The following is a 22,850-nucleotide window of genomic DNA, read 5'->3' on the forward strand; positions in this document are numbered from 1 at the left end:
GCGTTGCTACTCATGAAAAATTTTAAAGACACAAATAATACATTTACTTTAGTGAGAGGAACCACAGTATAGCAGATACAAGTCCAGATGTAGATTTAGGAATCAATCAACTGGTCAACTAATCAGCAAGCATTTATGGATCAATTACTTTGCATCAGGGACTAATATAAGTGCTATAGGATACAAGACAGAGCAAAAATAGTTCATGCCTTCAAGGAATATATAGTCTAATGAAGGAGATGACATTTATAAATCAGAACATACAATTCTTTTTTTAAATGAAGATTGAAGACTTGGGTTCAAGTCTTGCCACAGACACATAGCAGCTCTGTGCCTGAAGGTAGGCAAATCACTTTCCCTCTTGCTGTTCCATGCAATTCACTAAGATTAAAAATTAGAGATGAGTTGCTGATCTGATCTGGGGGAAGAGGAGAGGGGCAAGTATATCTACATTTGGAGTTTTTCATTTGCCAATGAAATAGCAGGTGCTAGGTGCTACCAATAAACATTTTAAAAACTCACTTTAGTTCACCACTGACCTTTCTCCAGTTAAATTGGTTAGCTGAAGATGAAAGCCTCCATATTCTGCTAGACTGCTCCATTATCTCCTGACTCATACAGACCTAGAAGGGAACAAGGCAAAGGTTTATTCAATTACTCATACACAGAATGCTAATTTAAAGAACGTTAAATGGTAAACTCATATCTTCATGTAAAAAGTGAAAAGGGGGGTTACACAATTACATGAGGAATTCAGAGATCATTCAAGTCAAAACAAACCTTTGCTTCACAATTTATTCATTTATTTGCCATTTATTAAGCCCCAGCCTATACAAAGTCCTATGTTGCTTTTAAAGATACTCTACCCTTTCATGGTATCAGCCAGTTAACACTGCACTGTATCTTCCAACACAATACCGAAGAAAATAAGCTTATAAATGATGGGATTTGGGAAGGCTTTTCCAGTTTTCTTGGTAGGGGCTTGAGCCCAAGATATATGTAAGATCCTTATCATATCACAAACGGATCCACTGCCATTGGCCTTTCTAACATAAAGGCTACACATAATTATTCAGTGACAAACAGCACAAAAGCAATTGAAATCTTTATACAATTTTCATGATTCATTTGCTGTATAGTCATCTTGTGAAGGTGATGGCATGAGGTAATGTCGAAATTGTCACTTTTATAGTTCAAAAGTTTTTTTTTCCATTCAGGTACATCATGATGATAATAAATAAGTGTTGAAAGTACATTAAATGAATAATATGTCACTCAAGAAGCCACAAGGAAAAATTCTATGACATAAATTAATTTATTACTATATGAATCAAAGTACTGTAATGTACTATATTGTAGTTTGGTTAAGTCTCTAGTCAGAGTTTTAAGAGAAATGGTAACTTTGAGAGAGTTTCTGAGTGTTAAGTTTGAGAATTCTGAGGAGGAGCAGTTGCTGAATTTTAAAAGCAACAAGGTATTATACATACTAGAGAGGTATGGACAATAAAACCTGAATAATTATGGGAAAAATAAAATTTAACTGATTATAGCTAAAAGATAAGAATTTTATTTTTATTATTTTTAAAGCAATAGGGGTTAAGTAACTTGCTCAAGGTTACATGGCCAGTTATTTCTGGGTGTGGTGCTAAGTATCTGAGCCCGGATTTGATCCTGGTCATCCGTAACTGGAGCCGGTGCTCTTACTTGCTGAGCCACCTGGCCACCCCTAAGAATTTTATTATTTATCATAAAGTAAGGTGAGGTTAGATCAGAGATGATACAGAATCTGAACCCAGAAAAAAAGGAGAGAGAAATGCGGAGAAATATAAGAAAGGGGAGAGAGACAGAGAGAGAGAGAGAGAGAGATTGAAGACAGAACTGCATCATTTAAGCTTGAAGGTGGAAGTGATATCCGGTTACTACTGGTGGGTAAGTCTGGTTAAGCAGAGAAACAGTCTGTAAGCAGAGAACCAGAGAAGTCACTCAGAATATCAACACACTGAGATGCTGCACCGATAAGGCATTTGTAAAGCACAGTGGAGAAAAACTAAGCTTAGCATTAGAAACAAGTTAATCAACACAGAATTAAGGAAATTGTATTGATAATTTCTGAGTCAGAAAAAGGACAGCAAAGTTTACAGTTTCAGAGTCATGAGGACCCTGAGCAGATGGGGTTTCCTCTCCAACTGTGCCAACGTGGCAGGTTTCTCTAGCTGTGTGTCCATTCTCCCCTATGATACTGTATGTATTGGCGAGACAGTTGTGATGAAATTGTAATTATTCGTGAATATGAGGACCTGTGATGTTATTTTTCTTTCCTCATTATTAGGTCAGTGTTTATGACCTTAAAGTATCATTATTAGCTGGTTGTATCAGTAGAAATGCATTAATTGGGTGCTCAAGAGCTAGGGTGTTGACTAAGAAGTTACCCCTAGGATCTTGAAAAAAAAAATTGAGTGTAATAACATGGTGCTGATGATACTTCTTTGGAAACCTAGACCTGGCAGCATGAGTACAGGAAGGAGTAAGCAAGGTAACCCAGAGAGTAATTAGATGTTCACATGTTCACAAGTGAGAGGTGTAAGAAGCTATAATGGGGAAAGCACATCCCATAAACTTTCATCTGCTTCACTCCTAAAAGCTTACTTTATAGAATTACACATAATAACAATAAATATTAAAATGAATATTTTGTTCCTCTAAATGGAGGAACAAAAATTCTAGAGTCTTGAGAACTAATGAAAAAAAACAGCAGCAATGAAGGAGGAATAGCATTGTCAGATCTGAAACCATATTATTAAATAATAACCATCAAATGGTCAAAAAAGTAGAAAAGGAAATCAGTGGAGCAAACTAGATAAGCAAGAAGTAGAAGGAATCAAACACAGCAGCCTTTTTTTGAGAAAAAATAGGAATATAATCAATAGGGGAAGGACTCTATTTGACAGGAACTTCTGGGAAGATTGTAAAATAACTTTCCACAATTAGATTTAAACCAGCATTTTATTTTATGTACCACAGCAAGCTCTAGTTAGATGCAAATATAGGTCACATTAAAAAAAAAAGAAGAAGAAAATGGAAGTAGGTACCTTTCACAATTAAGATGAGGGGGAAAATTCTTAACCAAATAATAGAAGAGATCATAAAAGACAAAACAATTTTAACTACAGAAAATTTAAAGGTATTTTACATAAACAAAATAGTAAAAGCTAGAATAATTAGTGTGTACAATTGAATAAATCTTTGCATCAATTATATATGATAAAATTCACATCTAGGACTTATAGGGAATTGACACAAATATATGAAATTAGCAGATGTGCCTCAACAGCCAAGTGTTCAAAATATATGAACAGACAGTTTTCAAAAAGAGAGTTGCAAACTATGGGAAATGATGTTAAAAGTGATCTGATTCATTAACAAGAGAAATGCACATTAAAGTTACTCCAAGTTTTCATCTCACAGCCCTCAAATTAGCAAAGGTATTTAAAGATGGAAGCACTCAGTGTTGGAGAGACTGGGAAATCAGTCACACTAATACATTGCTGGTGGAGAAGTGAATTGGTACAAGGATTCTGTAAAACAATGTGGAATTATGCAAGTAAAGTCACTAAATTTTTCATGCTTCAGTGACCGTCTAAGAAGGTCAAAGATGTAAAGACAAGTCTGTTGTTCTTTTGTTTTTGCTTGCCTTTTTTGGAGGGGGGGGGAGGTAGGGCAATTGGGGTTAAGTGACTTCCCCAAGGTCACACAGCTAGTAAGTATTGTGTCTGAGTCTGGATTTGAACTCAGGTCCTTCTGACTCCAGGGCCAGTGCTCTATTCACTGTGCTACCTAGCTGCCCCAAGACAAGTCTTTTGTATACCAAAATATCCACTTCAACACTGGGGTTGCAAAAAGGCTGGACACAAAGTAGGCATCCATTAATTGAGGCAGCTGAATAAATGTTGGTGCATGAATGTGATGGAATATTATTATACGTAGACCATAAAAGTAAGGAATCCCAAGAATCTGTACATGAATTGATGTTCAGTAACATAAACAGAATTAGTAGACTAATATATACATGGATTAAAATTGTATAAATGAAAACAAATCTGAAAAGCAGCCAGACTCTAATTAATTGTAGTGACCACATTTCCCACCTACTGGTAGAGAAAGAGAGGACTTTGGATGTGGAATGCTGCTGATACCATTTGGTATGGTAGCTGTGCTGGCTGATTCCACTTAATTATGGAGTGTTTAGTGGGGCAGGAGGCCATATTGAGAAATGCTTGTGATATAAAAATAAAGGGCATCAGTAAAAACCATTAAAAAAAGAAAAAAATGGAAAAATCAGAGGCAGACTAACAACGATAGGATTTGCTGTTGTTGTTCAGTTGTGTCTGACTCTTCGTGACCCCATTTAAGGTTTTCTTGGCAAAGATTTTGGAGTGGTTTGCCATTTCCTTCTCTAGCTCATTTTATAGATAAGGAAACTGAGGCAAACACAGTTAAGTAACTTACCCAGGGTCATACAGCTAGTCAGTGTCTGAGGTCAGATTCAAACTTAGGTCTTCCTAACTCTGGGCCCAGAACTCTATCCACTCTACCACTTAAGATCCCTAGGCCTCAGTTTTTTCATCTATAAAATAAGAGGGTTTTGCCAGAAACAGGTAAGTGCCATATTGGATAAAGTCCTAGACTTCAAGTCAGGAAGATCTGAGTTTGAATTCTGCTTCAGATTCTAGCTATGTGACCCTGGGCAAGTCACTTACTCTTGGCCTCGGTTTTTTCATCTGTAAAATCAAGATAACCATACCTTACAGGGACCTTGGAGAATCAAATGATATAATACATGTACAGAGTTTTGCAAACCTTAAAGCATATATAAATGTCAGCTCTTGTGATGATGGTGATTCCTCTGAGGTCTCTTTCAATTTGAGATCTATGACCTTAAACCTAGGAGACAGACTTTTTGTGCCATCATGGCGAGAAGGTGACCCTGAATTCTAGGAAGGTATACCAATGAAGCACAAAATGTGTCAGGTTCTACCATGCTTGGAGGCTTTAAGTCCAGTCTTAGTAACAGACTATGTTTCTCCTCAGAAAATTGAACTGCTTTCATCTAATGTAAATTTATAGTCCATAAACTCAGCTTGGTCCTTGATGCTGTCTGACAATTCTTCTATTGATCCCTCTTGCTGAATCCCTAGTGCTTTCTCTGCACTAATTTACCCAAACCCTTTGTTCTCTTTTCCAATCACATCTCAATCCGTGGCATCCTCCTATGAGAAGATGAGAATATATTTTGAGAGCTAACTTAGCTCTGTTCCTCCATTTCTTAAAACTTCTCTGCACCATCACTCACTCTCTCCTCTTTCCCTCTAGTCAAATTCCTACTTCCTCACTAAAACTGATCCCTCTGTACCTATGATCCCATCCTCTCTCAAATCCTCTAGGACATTTCTCTGATAATCGTTCTCTTTGAAGCACATTTCCTCTCTGTCTCTCTCTCTCTGTCTCTGTCTCTCTGTCTCTCTCTCTCTCTGTGTCTCTGTCTCTCTCTGTCTCTGTCTCTCTCTCCTTCCCTCTTTCTCTCACCCCCCTCTTATTACTGGATCCTTTCAATCTGCACAGATCTCTCAAATACTAAAAAATACCTTTCTTCTCCCCTACGACCCATCTAACGGCTACAACATATCTATTCTTCCCTTTATGATTAAACACTGAACACTTCTAAACTGTCTGCTTTGTCTTTCTCATCACCCAACATCTTCTCAACTTCCTTGGTCCTCTCCTATCTCAGTCTTTGCTCATTTCTTTAACACCAATATTCTGATGATTCTATATGGTTGTAGATTGTCATAGTATAGTCTCGAAGGAATCAAAATCATAGGTAACCCAAAGGGCATGGTGGGTATAAGAAGGATGCTGGATATTAGGGCCCAATAGATGAATCTTCATCCCTAGGCAACCCTTGCTGTCTGATTCTCACACTTTTACTCCTCACAAAATTGAATTGCTTTCATCTACTGTTAATTTATGATCCATAACCTCAGATGGGCCCTTTAGGCTGTCTGACAATCCTTCTATTGATCTCTCTTGCTGAATAGAGAATAAGAGAGTAAAAAAGTTCACCAAGGACCCACATGACTGGAAACAGTCACATGGTGAGAATGATGGATAATGCATGAAAGGATGGATGGCCCAAGTGGCACACTGGTAGTCTCAAGGTAACAAAAGAAGCAGAGAAGAAATTCTAATATATTGGCCCTTTATGGAAGGTCATCCACAAGAACCATCCGGAATGAGGTGTAGAAAAATTTTGATCTATACTGGTAGAAGGGTGCCCACAGATCTACCAACAAGGCATCAAAGTGGCATGAGACAACAAGAAGATGAACTGGGCAATATATATTAGTGGTTTAATTTATTTAATAAATGTATCAAGCTTCTCAGTCTTGTGCTTTAAAAAGACATTAATTTCCTGTTTAGCAATGTTGCTTAAAATCTCTCGTTTACTCTTAGCAGCTTCCTACAATTTCCCAAATGCCTCAGAGGTATGTGTGAATAGCAGAATAGCAGTTTCACTTTTTTGCCCCTGAGACACTAACTAGATTCTTTCCAGGTGTTGCCGGGCAACCCAGAAATCATGATCAGAGGAACATAATAGAAGTGTTTCAATAACTAATAACTAAGATTCACTAATATATTTTTCCCTATACCTACTAGTTAAACCAACACCTATATACAAATGTATAGTCTTGCTAATTTTTCACTCTGAAAGATTAATTTTCTTTTCAGACAAATCTAGTGCAGCCAATTTCAGTCTCACTCCTGCCTATGTACTGTCTTCTATATACTTCAGCAGGAAAATTTGTGTTGTATATACAAACATAGGAATCTAGATTCCCACTTCAAAGATGCAAAGTTACCCAATGTGAGGAAAAAGTGTTTCTTTTTTCAAACAATACAGAGGTTGGTTAGCTACCTTGGTCAGCACTAATGTGACTGCATAACAATGCAATGATAGGCATCTGTTTGCATCTATATTCAGAATCTACCCTTTTACATATATGTATATCTATATGTCAAAAACCAGATGGGCCCTATCCAAGTCTAGAGAATCATCTGAGGCCAATTTCTTTGACCTGAGCTAAACAGAAAAGTAAGTTCACTTAAGTGAGAATCCAAATCACAAAAATTTAGAGCTGGAAAGGCCCTTGGAGATCTGGTCTAACTCCTTCCTTTTATATATGAGGAAACTGAGTCTCAGAAAGGTTTAGTGTCTTACCCAACATCACATAGGTAGGAACAAGCAAAATCATGATCACTCTAAGATTTGTTTCTTAGAACAGTGCTTGGACCATGCCAAGCACTGAGTAAATGCTTATTGACTGACTGACCCAATACAAGCACACTTCTGACATTATTAAAAACAAACAAACAAACAAAAAATCCATGGTTCTTGCTAGCATGTTATGGTTATAATGTAAACAGGGACCTAGCAGGCATGGATGGGGACGCCAGCAAAGGACATATCTATAACGAATGAGATAAGTATCAAAACATCATGTTGTAACTGTAAAGATATTTGAATTTGCTTAATTTTCCTATCATAAAGTCAGTGTTCCAACAAGGTTTTAGTTCTAGGAAGAGAATAATGGGAGTCAGGTTCATTCTTTCATGATGGCTTCTAAGCCAACAATCCAACAAGATTATCAATGGTTACTTTTATTTGCTAGCTCCAGTGACCTTTCTTCAATCCTCATTTTCCTATACCTTTCTATAGCATATAATACTGTTGACCACCCTCTCCTTCTGGATGTTCACTCCTTTGTGGGTTTTTGTGACAAAGCTCTCCTCTCCCTTGTATGACCCCTTTATATTAGTCTCCTTTTCTGGATCATTATTTGTGTTCCTTCCCCTAAGCATAAAGGCTCTGTCCTGGGCCTTCTTTATTCCCCTATCTATATTCTCTCTTGGTCATTTCATCATCTCTAATGGGTTCATTATCATTTCTATTCAAATGCCTCCCAAATTGGAATATTCAGCCTACATCTCTCTCCTTAGCTCCAACCAACTGTCTGCTGGGCATTTTCATCTCAATTTTCCATAGGCATCATTATATCCAAAACAAAGCCCACTATCTTTCCCCCAAACTCACTCCTCCTCTTATCTTCCTTTTTTTCTGTTGAAGGTCTAGTTCCCTAGTTTCATAATGTCAGTTATCTTTGACTCTTCCATTTCCTTCATCCTTCTATATCAAATCTACTGCCTAATCATGTTTACTCTGCTTCCATCTATCCCCTTCTCTCCACTCACAAGGCCACCACTCTAATTCAGACTTTCATCCCTTGCTTAGACTACTGAAACAACTTCCTAATTGGTCTCTCAGCCTCCAGCCTCATCACCTCTCCAATCCATCCTCCCCATAGCTTCCAAACTGATATTACTAAAAGATACGTTTGCCCAAGTCACTCTTTTGGTCAAGAAGCTTTTGGGGCCTTCTATTTCCTCCAAGATAAAATATAAACTCCTTTGGTTAGCATTTTAAACCCTTCACAGTCTGACTGTATTTTTCTAGACTGATTCTATACTATGTCCTTCATGGTCTCAACATTGCAGCTGAGTTGGCCTATATGTCTTTTTTGTATACCAAAATTCTATGTCTTGCCTCTATACCCTTGCAAAGCTTGTCCCCCATGGCTAGAATATTTCCCCTTCTCACTTCTGCCTCTTGGAATCCCTAGCTCCTTCAAGGCTCAAGTAAAGTTGAGCTCAACTCACAGTACCTCTTATAAGTGATCTTTCCTGTTATCCCCAGTTATTAGTCCTTTCCTTTCCAGAAATTTCTTCGTGTATATTTAGAATTTACATTTCTCTACATGTGTTGTTTTCCCCAAGAAGAACGTATGCTCTTTTCAGGCAGGGACTCTTTCTTTTTGTCTTTGTGTCCCCACACTGCCAGGCACTTAGTAGGCACTTAATAAAAACTCGTTGGATTGAACTGAATTGCAAATAGACAAGTTTTATTAACACTGGAACTCACTTTGAAAATGTACAAAACCCCAAATGCACAAAGTTCTTCTGGTTTATTTCATGCTTTTAGGTTTTAATCAAATCCAGAGCAATTTGAATTTTTCCCCCAACCTGGATGCCCAAGATAAACCTTAGACAGATTCAGCCAAATAGAAACCAAGGCCAAAAGTACCATTTGCTGCAGAATACCCAAATCTGGGCTCCCTTCCAGAACTGGCAAAGAACCTTACTGTACCTCCTGGATAGAGTTCTGGCAGTCAAAACAAAGTGGCCCAGAAAAAGAAAAAAAAAAGCCTTATCGGAGAAGGTCCAGTTCTTCAACGTCTAACTCTGCTCTCAGTCTGCTGCTGAATAAAAACTGTTACCTATTTTTGTTCATTTACTTAAAGGATTGTTTAACAGAGAAGCATAAAGTCTGGGGCATGAGAAGAGATGTGAGAGCAACCCTGTGGGCTAGAATGACTTCCAATCACAATAAACATTCTCAAGGAGGGAGGAAGATGGTAAGCGACCTGTTTCCTTTCTAACATTCTTTAAAATAAATGTAGAGGTGGCCTGAGATGTTTCCATTAGATGAACGGAGAGAAAACAGACCCATATAGACCACCTGCAGCATGCTCAGGCCTGATTCCAGGCCATAATTCAGCAACAGGATCCCATAGGACCATTCATCTCTGAAATCCTCTACAGTGCAAGACTGTCTGTTCATCTTCTAAACACTTCTTTCCTTCCCATTAGCCTTGGCATCTTGGCACATCCAGGAAGGTAAAACTCCCCAACGGTGTCTAGACACTCCTATTCCAGCCAGACTTCTCTTCGTGGATAAGGCTCATGGGGTGTTTGCTAAGGCAGTTCTCATTCAGAAACCTCAACCACAGCAGATCAGGCTGAGCTCCCTTCTACTGAGATCAGGCCAAACCAAAATTCTGGTCAATCACATCCTGGAGCATTTTTCCCTGAAGTATGTGAACAAAAGCCACAAAAATTATGAAACACCATAGACTCACTAAAAAGAACACAAGGTATCATATTTTCTCCATCCTTCTTAATGGTCAAATAGACATGTCATTGTGCATTACTCACTCGGGACATGTAAATGAAATATGAAAACACTGGGCATCATCATACTGTGTAACATACCACATTAGGGCATTTAAAAAAGTCTTTTTTATTTTACTTAAACACGGTAAACTCAATTTCCCTTCTTTTTTAAATGAGAAGTAGTATAATAATTTGTTCTCTGGGGGGCAAACCTATTCTCTCAGGCCACAGAAGTGGGAAAAGCTTTCTTCTGTCCCACTACTGCATCTGGACAGACCCAGACTAATGTCTGCGGGTGAGAGGGTCCACCTATATCATATTACTAACACTTAGAGATATCCAGTCCTCCCCCTTCCACCTACCCAAGGCATCAAATGGCAGCTTCATTCACTTGGCTGCTGCTATCCAGACCTCTGCTTTATTTTGATGTTGTCTGGGCAATCTGGACCATTTCCCTTCATTCATCATGGCTGACTGCTCATCTTATTGGCATCTGATGCATGTTCATGAAGTCCTGGGCCAGCTGCCCAGCATAGTAGGAAGGTATATCCACTATGCTGGAATTCTCTAACCCTTATTCCTGCCTGGTAAAGGATTGTAGGATCCTTGGATTTAGAGCTGGAAGGGATATTAGAGATTATCTAATCCAGCCCCCTTCATTTTTACAGATGAAGGAATAAATTCCAGAGAGGCTGTGCACTATATCAGGTCAAAAAGCTAGTACTAACTCACCTGAGATTCCATTCTTTATTATTCCCTAATTGCCAGAAGTGGTTTAAGTAGAAAATATAACTAGTTTAGATGACTTTATAGATGTTATATCCATAATTAGGATACAAAAGAAAATTAGAATTGAGTTAGGTTGCATTAAGTTTGTGAAGTTAACATCCTACAGGGCAACTCCATGATCTTACAAAATCTAATCTGCCCTCTTATTTTTACAGATGAGGAGACAGACCCACATAGATTAAGGGAATTATCCCAGTTCATAGAAGTAGTAAGAGGAAGAGTCTTGAATCCAGGTCCATGGAATCCAAATACAATGCTACCACAATACAACTAAATACGCCATACTGCTTCTCTGTGCTGAAATAGCATGATTCAAATTTTTGAAAAAACGGAATGTAGTGGGTCCCTATGAATCCATTATCAATGCATTAATCCAAGGGCTTAATGTAGTAAACCAGGAGAAGATGGTTGTAGGGCATGGGATAGTGTTACTGAGTGACCATACACCTGTTTCACCCTTCCCTCTTTGTGGGTCACATTACTAAACTGAACTATTTCGCCTGAGAAATGTGAGGGTGAAGTAACCATGTGCTAAAAACTGAACCTCGGGGTGGGGATGGAGGAGGAAGAAGAGGAGGAAGAGAAGAAAGAGACAGCTGGAAGAAGAGGAAGAAGGGAAGAAATGTGAAGGAAAGGGGGAGGAGGAAAAGCAGTAAGAGAGGAGTAGGGGGGAAGGAGGAAGTGGAGGGAAAGGAAGAGGAAATGTAGATGGGGAAGAGTAGAACAGCAAGAAGAGGAGGAAAAGGAACATTATTCCTCTGTGACAGAGTGTCTAAGATCACAGCTGCATTGCCTTTAGCTGAATGAGGATGTGGAGGGGGGGGGGAAGTAGAAAATAGGCTACCATAAAATTTTGCTGCTATAAGCTGATTCTTTGCAGAAACAAATCATTATTCATTGTTACCCTCATTCCCCCTTCATGTTTTTTATTTTACCTTTGACCTTGCTTTTTGTAGACCCTCCCTCATTTCTGATTTATTCCCAGATTCAGAGCCTAGGCCCATGGATCTGTGTGGATTCTTGGCTTTGACCTTGGAACTGCTTACCCTTCCTTTCTTGGCTCTATATTTCTTTTCCCACGGCTCGTTGCCTCTTGCCCCACTTCATCACCTGCTAGCCCTTCCTCCTCTCATTAATCCTTTGGAGACATACAGAGCCCCACATACCCACACAGAACAAGTCCCTTCATAGGTTCACAATAATCTACTCAACTCCCTACCCAAGGAGTGAGCTAAGTATGTTGTGAAATAATCCATTATATCCATCTATAAATTAATGTGGGTAAAATTAAAAAGTCTTTCACTAGGACACTAATCACAGGAATGAATCCAAGTATCAAAGTTTAAGACAAAATATCTCATCTACTTCTATTGTGATTTAATATCAAGTGAAAAGTTCCTCGAGAAGATCAAGGCAAGGCAACGAAACAGGTATTTATTAAATGCTATGTGCCAAGGACTGTACTAAGCAATGGGAATAAAGAACACAACCAGAAAAAAGAAAAAAGATACGTCATGCTCTCTAGGAGTTTCCATTCAAACAGGTGATGACAACACATAAAAAGAAGCTAAAATTGTGTGTGTGTGTGTGTTTGTATGTATGTGTAGCAACATGAAGAAATAGTAGTTTGGAAAGTTGGAGAGCCATGAGCATCCTGGAGAGGAATGAAGACATCATTGGCCTGGGCATCCTCCTTCAAAGGGAGATCTGGAGAGGAACCAGTCAATCAGAGAAAGAGTTTACAGGAGTGGAGGGTACTTCTAGTATGAGAAGCCCAGGGAGCGAAGTAAACTTCCAAAGTGCAGAGGCTTTTTGTGGCATCAGATAATCCAAAGAAACAAAAGAAAGAGGGAACAGAGTCTTTCTATCTGGCTTGCAGACATCACAGAAGCATCAAATCCAAACCATAGCTAGCCAAGAACTGCCTCTACAACTTATCCAAATAGTGGACAACTAGTCTTTGCTTAAAGCCCTTCCCATGAGAAGAAATTCACTATGTTCTGAGCTCTCATTGTTAGGAAGTTTCTCTTTGGATCAAGACTCTATCTGCCTCTACAATGTCTGCCCATCATTTCTAATTCTACCCTCTGGGGCTAAGCAGAATAGGTCTAATTCCCTTTTCACATGAGGACCCAAGTCAGCTATCATGTCTTTTTCTAAGTTTCTTCTGCAGATTAAACATCTCTTAGTTCCTTCAGCAAATTCTCATACAGCATGTACATTCTCACAACCCTTAAACATCCTGGTGACTCTCTTCAGGAGACTACCTATGTAAATAAAATTAGGAAGTATTTCAAATCCTATTATGTATATGAGAACACTAATGTGAAATATCACCATGATTATAGCAATTAGGCCTCACTTTATTCACATTTAGTACAACTAAGCAGCAATGATGCAGAAGTCATTCACTACCCTGTACAAATGCTTCTCAACTCTGACCTTGAAGAATACTTTCAGGACTAAAAGATAATTGAATCTTTAGTTCAAGTTCCAGCTCATGCACGAAAGGGCACAATCACAGAAGATGTAGTATGTCTGTGCATGTTGATAGGCAGACCCTTCTTAGGAAAATTGCCTCTTAGAAGACCCAGTTCATTTCAGATAAGGCCCCAAGCAGCTGCCAGATGATAATGGTTTCTGTAAATACCCAAAAGGGACAGACAAACCAGACTAATGGCCTAGGGGTGAAAGAGGCCACCTCAAATTACTATTCCTTGGAGATATACAGTACTACCAAATCACCATTGTTTTTTCTGTTATGTTTATAGGCTAATAGTTCCTATATAGTTTGAACCATGGAAAGATGAAAAGGAGTGGAGTTAGGAGATGAGCTAACACTATTCTATTTATCTTACTAGTACAGTGTATTTATGTTTACCTTGAGAGAGTACACAATTTATCCAGCATTGATTTACTCTTCCTATAATGTATGTTAGGTTAGTATCAATTAACTTTCATACACAAAACCAACCAGCTTTAAATTAGTCAGGTTGTTTCTGCCTTAGTGCACTCAGAATATCACAGAACCACAGAATCTTTCAGTTAGAAGGAAGCTTAGAGGCCATTTTGTCTAACCTATAACAAAAAAAAATCCCCACTATACTATATTCCATAAGTAGTCATCCATTCTATCCTTAAAGAAAATGGCAATGCCTACTACTACTACTACTATAATTACTTCTACTATTACCACCCCCCACTCCCATCCCCACCCCCACTCCTCCTCCTCCTACTATAATTACTTCTACTACCACCACCACCACCACCACCACTACTACTACTACTACTACTACTACTACTACTACTGCTGCTGCTGCTGCTGCTACTACTGCTACTACCACCACCAATAGCTATCATTTATATGGTGCTTTAACGTTTGCAAAATGCTTTCCAAATATTATCTCATTTATTCCTCACAACAACCCTGGGTGCTATTATCATTCTCACTTTACAAATTAGAAAATGGAGGCAGATAGAGGTTAAATGAGTTGCCCAGGGTCATATGTCTACATTAGATTTGAATTTAAATCTTCCTGAATCCAAGTCCACTGTGCCATCTAACTGCCACCTATGTCTTTTCATATGTATGCATGGAAACCTATAGAAAAATTGGTATGGACATTTCATAGTCAGTCACCATGAGCAAACTCACAAGGTAAAGATAGGAAAAACCAAGAAGATTCAAACCAAAATGTCCAACCCTTTTCATTCAGCATAATTCTCATGTGTGAGTGTTATGTGTCTGTCTACATAGTATATATACATATATGTATATATGTTTAAATTATGCTTGAGACAACTAGATCATGTAGAGGATAGAGCACTGGGCCGGGAGTCAGAAAGTCATGAGCTCATATATAGTCTCAGGTACTTATTAGCTGTGTGACCCTGGGTAAGTCACTTAAACTCTGTTTGCCTCCATTTTCTCAAGTGGAAAATGGTGATAATAATCTCCTGAGGATCAAATTGAGGATCAAATGAGACAACTGTAAAGTCCTTAGCACAAGTGCCTGGCACACAGTAGGTGCTATAGAAATGTTCAATCCGTTCCCCTTTCCTCCCCATCTGCAGATGATGGGAGGGATAGCGTACTGTAATGGAAAGAGCTTAGGCGTGGAATGGGAGAACTTAAAGTTCATAATCCAAAATCTACTACTAACTACCAGTGCATCCTAGGGCAAATTAACTTCTCTGAACCTTAGTTTTTTGTGTTGTTTTTTTTTTCTTTGCTAAATGAAGAGGCTGAACTAGATCATGGGTTCTTAGCCTGTGTTTTATTTTTTGTTTTCTAGTATTTTGATCACAGTATTTCAGTATAACTGGTTTCCTTTGTAATACCATGGATTTTGTTTTATGTTTTTAAAAACATTTCTCTGAGAAGGGAGCCATAGGATTCAGCAGACTGTCAAAAGGGTCCATGAGACAAAAAAGGCTAAGAACCTTATGAATTCTGATGGTGTCTTCTAGCTATCACTGTATTGTCCTGTGGACATTTCCCCTCTCCTGAATGCATGAGGGACATGGTACTCTGCATGTACATGGCATTCAGTCTCCAAATGAGACACAGTCAGGCCCAGTTGTGGCTAGAAGGAAAAATTCTAGCAAAGAAGCAGTGATGAGATATTAAAAGCCCAGCACTCCAAAAGATTCAAGAGTCCTTATCAATTGTGGCATACCTTACTTTGAGTTTGTATAAAATCCAGCATAAAAAGAAATGGAAGTACGTATTTCTCCTGCACATTCATGTAAATTCCATATCTAAAAATGAAGAGGACATTTGTGAAAATGATTCTTTGGGTCAATTATACACAGTGAGTAGATTTTTGTGGGCTAATCTTGAATCCCTCACATTTCTTTTATATTAGCTAAGTAATAGTTGAGTTTCCTTCTAAATGGAAGCTGTCTGTAGAAGAAGTGTTTAATGTGTCTGGGTCAATGTGCCAAAAACGATAAGTAATGATGAAAAATCTGGGGCCATGTTGGTAGCACAAACAGAATCTATTTGTTGTTTTAGAATGGGGACTATATCACTGGTAGATGATTTTCATAATCATTTGCATAACCCAGCATATCATAATGTATAAATCTGCATTTTAAAATTTATTTGGACCACAGGAAGAGAGGGAGAAGGTTCTCTTTGCCATTCTGAACTTTTCCCATAGATGAAATTTAATTTCTAGATAAATCTTATGGAAAGTTGATAGGGTTAAAAAAAACACCAAAAACTTTAAAATGTGAAATGTGTTTTTAAAAAAGTTCCAACCACCCACAAATTGGTAAGTTTCCCAAGTAAATTCAAGGAGCCAAAAACAAAACATCCCACCCTATAGAAAAATAAACTACAGCGTATTTATTATATGAGTGCATGTGTCTGTACATAAATATACATGAATATAGTTGTCTGGTTGTTTGCGCTTGGATTATCTGCATTACAGATTATTGGAAGGCAGTCCGGGAGACATCAGCCACTGCTGTGGCCCTAATCCAACTGGGCTTGGGGCATATTGGGCAGGAGAAGACCTGTCCCTGTTTCCTCTTTCTCAATGGCAGTGGGAGTATCAGTGGGGTTCCCTACATCCTGGCTACTCCTTTGTCTAAGTGGATTTAGGTTGCCTTCTCCATTCCACTAGTTTTCTCTAGTAGCATAAATTGATAATCATTTTTCTCTTGTCTTTTCCTTTCTTTTCTTCCCTTCCTCCCTCCTTCCTTCCTTTCTCTTTTTTTTTTTTTTGAGACTGGGTCTACCTATCTTGCTGAAGTTAAAAGTGATCACTAACGGGGCTCCATTTCCAAACTGGATCAATTTACCCTCCTTAAGAAGTTTGGTGGTCCCTGGGGCTCATCACATTCATGCTGGGCTTATCATGGATACCTTAATATGGGCAGACTGCCTTAATCTGTTGCAGCTCAGAACCCCTGAGTGATCTGCCAACTCTCCAGGGGCAGACTGCAGGGATTTACAAACCTGCCTCAGAGGTTACTTGTACAGCCCCCCACACACCCACATTCACATACACAAATAATATGAAGGTGCACATACACAACAGCTCACACTTATATAGCACTTTATAGTTTGCAAAATACACCTTTGTGAGAAAATTGTCTGTATCCCCATTGTACAGATGGGGAAACTGAAGTTTTGAGAGTTTAAATGAAGCCTTTGATCACAAAGGCTCAGGGACACCAAGTCCAGAACCTTATCAACTAGTCAGAATTACTTCTCAAATAACAGTGAAGTCTACTAGGAATGACCTTGGATATCTTCATCACCTGATGTGAGTCCTGTGACCTAAAATCTTCTTCATACTATTTATGTGTTTGTGTATGCGTGTGTGTCCATGTGTACATGAACATACACACAAACATACACATATACATATAGTAATATATACTATATAGCTATCTATCTTCTGTCTTCTGGCTATGGGCAGCTATTGGCAAAGTGGATAGAGTGCTGGGCCTGGAGTCAGGAAGATTGGAGTTCAAATATGACCTCATGCTTACTGGTTATGTGACCCTGGGCAAATCACTTAACCTCCGCTCTTTTCAGTTTTGTTGTCTGCAAAATGGGGGCTAATAGTAGTGCCTACCTCCTAGGGTTGCTGTGAGGATCAGATCGGATGACAATTGTAAAGTGTTCAACACTGTGCCTGGCACATAGTAATTGCCATATAAATGTTAGCGACAATCACCATTATTAACATTATTGTTAGTGCCTGCAAACACCCTTGAAAGAACCCACTGATGTTGATGAGAGTCTCTATGGTGTTCCGTATGGCCTCTACGGCAGGGGTTTTCAATGTGAGGCCCATGGGTTCCCAAGAAGTCCACAGATAGATTTAAGGGCATGTAGGAACTGGGATGATAAACAATTACGTTGCTATTTCAATATGGCTAGCTTCCTTTGACATCCTATGATGTTATATTTGTATTATACATTTTAAAACACTGTTCAGAGAAAGGGTCCACAGGTTTCACCAGATTGTCAAAGAGGTCCCCATGACATGCTAAAAGGATCAGAACCTTTGCTATCTAGGCTGCCTTGAGAAGCACTGGGGTACCCTGGCAAAAGAGTCCTTAATTTTCACACCATTAAGTTAGCACTGAATGAATACTCATTTACAAGGGGAAAAAGCTGAAGTGTCGAGTGGCTAGCTTTCCCAGAAATCTTCACCAAATAAGCTGTTTTCTGTTAGGTTAGAGGGGAAACCAGAGAATAATACTCTTTCCTCAGATATACTATTAAAATCTGTGGGAAAAAAGCTTTCCAGAGAGGTCGAGGTTTTATGCTATCTCCGGAATGACCAATCTATGTTCAAAGACCTGGGTAAATACCAGCGACTCCATTTCTGAGCTCACAATGGCATTCATTTCAGATTTCTTTCCAATGCACCCAACACTGAGAATCACTTCTCAATTCATTACAGAAGACTAATAGTGAAATTCAATAAAAGGGGAGGACATGAGATTAGTAACGCGAAGTAAGGTTTACTGTTCCCCAACCCCACTCCAACCTCTAAAACCGAACCATTTGCAACGTGTTACTGCTGACACTTTCAGCCTTTTTAAAAAGAGTGCATTTTTTACACCTGTGAGAATAATTTAGGGTCTTGGGTGGGTGAATGGGAGTGCTGATTAAATGAAAGAATTACTAGAAGAATGAAGTACAAGTCTGAACCCTCAGTTTCAAGCTTCCAAAGGGAGACCCAGGCTTTCTTTGTACCACAGTGCTTTCCAAATAAACAGCTTGGTCTCCAAGTTGAAGATGAGTCCTATGACAACAACAGCTGAGTTACCCAAATGCACACATACCCAAACTGCTGCCCTGGCTGACAGTGGTTTGCAGTCATTTGCAAACATTCTGACCTAAATCAGAGCCCGTTATAAAAGGGCTTGTGTTTAACTTTGTAATATTTAATTCCAGCTTGTTCTTCCAGCTATCCAAGCTGTACATGATTAAAATCATATTGCTGCAAACATTGAATGGTATGAAAAGTTTTACCATATGTATACAATTTAATAGCTGTAGAATTTGGCATGTCTACAGTGATTCGATTAAAGACAGGAGGGTTTGGCCTGTTTGGGTGCATAAATTATATGTTCTGCAGCACTTGGGGGCTGGGGTGTTGCTTTAAACTGAGCTGTCTATGACATTTAACTCTTTGTCAACTGTCAACAAGGGGGCTTTTTGTCTTCCAACTATGTGAACCTACCACAACTTAGAAACAACATTACGTGGAGCATGGAGAAATGAACCTTTAAAAAATTTCTACTCAAAGCATAACATACTATTTCTACTGAATCAAAAATAGGGCTATTCAGTCTGGAAAGACAAAGGCTGAGGAAGTTTATGATGAAAGCTCACAAACTCACAAAAGGCATGTTTGGTGTCGTGGTAAGAATGCTGGATTTGGCATCAGAGGACCTTGTTCGGAATCCTTGCTCTGCCGTTTGTGCGATGTTGTGAAACTACTAACCTCTCTGGGCCTCAGTTTCCTCATCTGTAAAATGAGGCAGCAGTTAGAAAAGATGGCCTTTAAGGTCTTTTTTCAGCTCTAAAGCTATGATTTTATAAATGATGCATTCACCCAGTCCTGAAGTAGTGGAACTAAAGGATACCCCTTGAGAGTTCAAAAGATAATTTCAGGACAAACAAAAGGAAATATGGTACTACTTTATATAGTAGATACTAAAATCTGCATCATTTTTTAGTTAGTATCTCCCAGTATGCATGGCAAACAAGTAATATGTCCCAACAAGCCTGGCAGAAATTCAACATCTACTTTACCTTGGGTCTAAAGGTAAGTGTGAAATGAGGAGAAATGCCCACCTGGCTCAAGGAGTTGTCACATTCCCATTCCCATGACTTTGTTAGAAAATGTCTGATATTTCTGCCGTTAACAAGATCTCTCATCAGTGAGCAAGGAGGCACAAATCAGTCATCAGTTTCGGGGATACCATTATGTGCTACAAGCTTCCTACATCTGAACAGCTCAGTTTCACTTTTACCTGGCATCATATAATTAACCATTAGGAGTCATACCAAAACAAACAAACAAACCAAAAAAAACAAACAAACCAAAATCCATTTTTTTCCCTTCAATTTCCTCAGCTTCAAAGTTTACAATAAATTCTTTTGAGATTTAAAAAATGGGTTTTTGAGGGTCCAGTTTTCCTCTTGACAAGTTTTTAGGAGGGAAAAGGAAAGAACTGGATAGAAGTATATAGTTCATTTCCCAAGAGGGAAGATTCAGGAAGAGTTTAGAAAAATTTCTGAGGGAAAAAAACCCAAACCCAACCACATCAGGGAAACTAGAAATGATGTTTAAGGGGACATCCCTAACCTTTTGAATTTGACATCAGAGATGACAACCATGTCCCCCCCACCCCATGTCTCTTGGTGCTTCTCTTTGCTCAAGGCATAATACTAGACTTTATGGATCATGAATGTGACTTAGTGCAGGCCTTGCAATCACATGTTCATATCATCTCTAGTTGATATTCCATAAATATTGTTTATCTTTAAGGCATCCTACAATATCAAGTTCTCTTATAGAGTTTCTCTCTATATTTAACCATACTCATAATGTTAAATTTTTGCAGGCACTAAGTAGAGAAACATATGTTTATCATTTGTGGATTTTAAATTGTTTTCAAATGACATCAATGAGATATATCCTCAAAAGAAAAAAAAATTAGGCCACCAAGTCCCCAAAGTGAGAGCACAAGCAAAGACTATTGTTCAATAATAAAACATTCTAATTTATAGTGACATAATAAACTAATTGTTAATAATGTCTTCAAGAATGACTTTCATCTGGGGCTGAAAAAAATAGCCAGGAATTGTTGAGGAGATATAGAGGAGATTAATTTCTTACTGATGGCAGAGGTCCTGCTGAGCTGATCAGAGTTCAAAGAGAAGACAAAGTTAGTCAGTTGACCCCCTCAAAAGAGGGCTAAAGGAAATAAATCATTTTTGGTTATAGGGCTCCATATAGTCACCAACTGAGGTCCAGGTGCTGTGTCTTCAGGACACATTCAGTATCTAGACTGAGCCTTAACAAGATGTCAGGGTTAAGGAATTGCCAAATGAATAGTACAAGAGCTTGAAAAAATTCAAACATTAGAAAAAAGAGAAAGACTATGAGTTTGATTTGTTAATTTTTGAGGCAATAATTTGATATACAGGAATTGAATGTACAATAAATAATGGGGAAATTGTAATTAGTCAGTCATTTGAAATTGTAAATATGTAATAGGGAGGGGAGAGACCACCAATCTTAATAAAACAGTAATAATAATAATATTAGCAATTTTATAACACTTTAAAACTTGCAAAGCACTTTACAAATACCATCTCATATGATCTTCATGATCATCCTAGCAGATAGGTGTTATTAATATGTCCCTTTGACAGATGAAGGAACTGAGGCAGAAAGAGGGTCAGTAACTTGCCCAGGGTCATATAGCTGTTTTGGATTTGAACTCAGGTCTTCCTGACTCCAATCCATGCTCTATCTGCTGTTCTACCTAGTTGCCATAAGGAATGAATTTAAGAAAAGGAAAAATAAATGCAGTAAATCAGAACAACTTTCTAGGATTACAGTCCATCAGGTGGTAAGAAAGGAATAATGCAAGCTTTCTCAAAGCTGTTAAAGTCAGAAGAAAACTAGGAAAAAACAATATTTTTGTAATGAGAAGACTAAAGGTTTTTTTTCTTCCTTTTTCTATCTTCCCTTTAATACTGAATTTTAAAAAATGCTGGGCTTCAAATATTCTCTCTTTGAAGGTTTAATTAAACCATTAAAAGTGAAACATTTGATTTTAGCTTGTTTACTAGATATTTGAGGATCAATCCCCAAATCTTCCCAATATTCATTATGCAAGTGAAGGTGAACAGGTTTCCAGGAGAGATACCCAGGAAGGTAAAGGGTAGTATGATAAGTTGGAGAGAAAAAAAAATCATTTGTGAGCACATTATTTTCTTTCACTGGGGTAAGAATGGAAAACACCATGCTCTGCCCATTGGTTAGCACCCTAGACCAGTGAGTGAGAGGGGCATACAAAGACTCTGTTTGGCAGCAGATTGAGTTACTGATCTCGAGGAGGAAACTGGAGAAAAAGAACAATGGTGGCAAAATACCCTGTGTCAGAGAAATAAACATTGCACTGATTGCAATTGTGATGCTAAAAATAAGAGCTGACCTTGGAAAGAAGAGTATTAAAAAGGTCAGGTGGGAAAGGGGACTTTGTGGAAGAGAATCCCAAGTCTTCCCACATATCAGTTTTCACTAATTGTCCTCTGACACTGTTCTCTTTGGTTTTCTTCTAGCTCTGGCTAAGTATGTTATTTCAATTCATTTTCCTTGTCCAAATATACAAAGCACATCAGATAATATCAGGAAAAGCTACCTATTCATTCATTAAATTTTGGGAACTCTTACTCATGCCTAACAAGGGGCAAAATTTGTATTCTTCCTACACTTCACAATGTGGGGTAATCCCTTCTCAACTACAAAACACAATATTTCTCATGCATTTGGGTGTGATCACTGGCTGTTCTCTGTCTCCCTTTAGGCTGGAAGACAGAAATGGGTTTCAAGTGTATTAGGAAGGTTTTTTAATAGAAATAGGAAGAACTTCCTGCCATTACAGCCAATGCTACAAAGCTGTAGTTATGTTGATAAAGGAGGCAAAGTAAGATAACCTCTGTTTTTTTGGTTTTTTTTTTTAAGCAATCGGGGTTAAGTAAATTGCTCAAGGTTACATGGCCAGTTATTTCTGGGTGTGGTGCGGAGTATCTGAGCCCGGATTTGATCCAGGTCATCCTGACACTGGAACCAGTGCTCTTACTCGCTGAACCACCTGGCCGCCCCTAACCTCTGGTTTTTGTCTTGATTACTTGAATAGCACAGTTCTTATTTGAGAGCAATAGGGTTCCCTTCCTTAGCATGATCTCCTCCCCACTTCCAAAACACTGACAAAAGCATGTA

At 38.5% G+C, this 22,850-nt stretch overlaps 1 protein-coding gene across 3 annotated transcripts in view; it reads right to left on the bottom strand.

Moving 5' to 3' along the window:
- Positions 1-22,850, bottom strand: part of SCAF8 (SR-related CTD associated factor 8) — a 291,621-nt gene that overhangs the window by 17,034 nt on the left and 251,737 nt on the right. For 2 of the 3 annotated variants that reach the window (XR_011164758.1, XR_011164756.1), the window contains one exon: positions 540-623. The gene's annotated coding sequence lies outside the window, so the exon portion shown is untranslated. Of the gene's footprint in view, positions 1-539; positions 624-19,230; positions 19,359-22,850 lie in introns of all 3 variants that reach the window. The other variant, XR_011164757.1, reaches the window with a different exon arrangement.

This window comes from Petaurus breviceps, unplaced genomic scaffold, assembly GCF_028583685.1.
Source record: "Petaurus breviceps papuanus isolate PSGF00001 unplaced genomic scaffold, PetGlider_PUasm1.0 90784, whole genome shotgun sequence".
NCBI classification, from domain to species: domain Eukaryota; kingdom Metazoa; phylum Chordata; class Mammalia; order Diprotodontia; family Petauridae; genus Petaurus; species Petaurus breviceps.